Source organism: Bos taurus, unplaced genomic scaffold, assembly GCF_002263795.3.
Source record: "Bos taurus isolate L1 Dominette 01449 registration number 42190680 breed Hereford unplaced genomic scaffold, ARS-UCD2.0 Leftover_ScbfJmS_1097, whole genome shotgun sequence".
NCBI classification, from domain to species: domain Eukaryota; kingdom Metazoa; phylum Chordata; class Mammalia; order Artiodactyla; family Bovidae; genus Bos; species Bos taurus.
In genome coordinates this window covers 3159-6316 of record NW_020190209.1, presented here as the reverse complement: position 1 = coordinate 6316, position 3158 = coordinate 3159, and positions in this window count along the sequence as shown.

Genomic DNA, 3158 nt, shown 5'->3' with positions numbered 1-3158 from the left:
CCTAACGCAAGTGGTGCTGGCTGACCCCTTGCAATGCAAATAGTAGCTGCTCAATGCACTCACTGATCTGTATTTTTAAATCTTCAAAAACATCATAATGGAAGGATAATATTGAGTTAGGAACATGTGTGACATTGTTAACGATTTCTTTAGTATTTAGACATTAAATGTTGGGCTCCTGATAACTTTTCCATCTTAAAACTAAAGCTATTGAAGGAGGGGAAAGAAGCTCAAGAATCGAGAGATATAAATATATATACATATATATATATAATTATTGGCTAATTTGTATTGTTGTATGGCAGAAACCAACACAAAATGGTAAAACAATTTCCACCAATTAAAAAAAATTTAAAAGAATACTAAAGCTATTCGAATGCCTTTTGTATGCAAAGACATATTGCCACATTACTTTTTTCACTTTTTTAGAATTCTAAAATTAGAATGACAAGAGGTTTGTTGACATCTTTAAAAAAAATTGCTTTCTACAAACTTATCCATTTATGTATGTGTGTACTACACACTGCTACTGCTGCTAAGTAGCTTCAGTCGTATCCGACTCTGTGCAACCCCAGAGATGGCAGCCCAGCGGGCTCCCCCGTCCCTGGGATTCTCCAGGCAAGAACACCAGAGTGGGTTGCCATCTCCTTCTCTCTAGTACTGCACACTAGCCTTCATTTAATTGCCATATTTTGAAAAAATTTTAATGTAGAAGAAATTGGTTTTTTGCTTGTGAGACCAATGTTTTATGTTTTTGTGTTTTTGTTCATTATGGAATCTCACCTGTGTGTCCTCATATTGATATTCGATAAAGACTTAAAGGGATCATTAAGCAGTTGTGGAACATTTTCTCTGAGTATCTCCCTCCTCTTTGATGCCCTGCCACACAGGGTATAGCCTCCGTGGCCTCCCAGATCACCAGTGTTCTCAATTCAGATTTTTGCCAGAATGTTTATGGCTCCTCTGCCTGCAGCTGCAGCCTGAAAACCCCCTGAAGACAGACAGCTGCGGAGTCATCAGGTTGATGTGTGTGTTCACCTTCACTCAAGGAACCTATTCCTGGAACCCTAACACTGCCTGCTGTTCAGGTTCTGAGAACCATTTCCTATTTTGTTCAGCTTTCTAATTCCTAATAGTAGGTGAGGAAGTCTAGACGCTGTTGCTCTTATCGTTGCAGGAAGGGGAACCCTTCCCAGGGCCCTAGAGTGGGCTCACACGTGCTGACAAAGCAAGAGACTTGATTGGGAAGGGCAGGCAGGAGGACAGCAGCAGGGCGAGGAAGCCCAGGGGACTTCTCACCACGTGACCTGCAGTCTCAGGTTTTATGGTGATGGGGTTGGTTTCCAGGTTGTCTCTGGCCAAGGATTCTGACTCAGGGTTCATTTCATGGATTTTGTTCAGCTTTCTAATTACCAGTAGTAGGTGAGGAAGTCCAGACACTCCTTCTTGTATTTAGAAGCAGAAATCACATTTCATTTTAAGAGAAAATTGTACTTTTGAATCAATAATTTTAAATCGCCTAACCACACTGGCTTGAAGGTGTCTTTTGTTTTGTATTTGTTGTTTTGCTCATGAACATGTTAAAATGAAATATCAGGAGACACACTTAGATGGCTCCCCCCCCCCCCCCGAAGACCTTTATGCCAATAAATCCTGGGTAAGGCCTTAGGAGTCTCTGAGTTTGAATCCTTCAGGTATATCAAGTCATTGAGGCCATTTTTGCTCCTGTTTTCATAAGATCTGTTGGTCTAATAAGTCACACTAAATTTCCCACGGTTTATATTGTGGAGAATGTTTTTCACCGGAATCCCAGTGTCCATCTTCTTTTTCAGTCACTAGCAGTTCATTCTGCTCTAAAGTGTGCAGTTCACTATCTCTGGATTGGCTTGAGGTGACCACCTGTGTGACACTTGGTAGCTCACGTCTCATTTCTAATCCATGAATTTGAATTAAAGGGACCTTAAGGCTCTTGTATTCATTACTCAATAAATACTTATCAATTGAGAATTGTAATCACTGGAGACACGTTAATAAATGAACAGATAGGGACCCTGACCTCATGTGATTTTCTGGAGTACACAGACTCATAAATAAAAATTTTAATTGGGGGAAAGTTTTGATTAGCATTATAAAGAAAAAACTGAGCTTTCCAGGTGACTCAGTGGTAAAGAATCCACCTGCCAAGCAGGAGACATGGGTTCAATCTCTGGGTCAGGAAAATCCCCTGGAGAAGAAAATGGCAACCCACTCCAGGATTCCTCCCTGGGAAATCCCAGGGATAGAGGAGCCTGGCAGGCTGCAGTCCCTGGGGTCGCAGGAGTCAGACATGACTTAGTGACTAAACAACACTGATGGAAAACATCAGGATCACGAGGGATGGTAAAGGGGAAACACCAGCATTAGACAGGCTGGTCCAAGAATGCCCATCCGAGAGGTTAATATCTGAGCTGCCATCCAGGTGAGCAGAAAACAGCAGCCACTTTAAGCTCTAGGACAATGGCATTCTAGGAGAGGGAAGAGCAGGGACAAGGGTCCTGAGATGGGCACCAACTTGGAGGGTGGAAACACATCGGGGCTGAGTTAACGTGAGTGAGCGCACACGTGGTGACGGAAAGGGGGCGGGGCGGGGGGCGGAGTCAGTGCTAGCTCAGTGCTGCCAGTCCCTGATCCCGGGATTTGATCCTGCTCTGAATACTTCTCCATAAATACAGCACATTGATGCCACGTGCCCACACAGATGGATGACGCAGGGCCCTGGCAGTCAGACAGAGTGCATGCAGTAGTCAAGGCACCAGCAACATCACAGGATCTGAGATCAGCAGGAACCTTGATGGTACCAGAGAGCCTATTTTAAACTCAGGAGACTGAGGAGCAATTTTTGTAGTCTTGCCCAGTATGGACCAAAATAAATTTATTTCTACAGTTTGCAATTTTTACCTCAAAAAAATGTTGGGCTTTTTATGAAGCTTATGTGGAAAGGAAACATAGAACCCATGCCTAGAAATCCTACTTCCATGGGAGAAAGCCTACCAGGAAAACTGCTTGGAAAGTTTAAGGAATGTGACTTTTAAATTATAAAAGAGAAAGACACTAAAATACAAGTAAAGTTCAGAGACAAAAGGGGTTGATCCAAGCTGGCAGGCTTTGTCCTGGTGAAA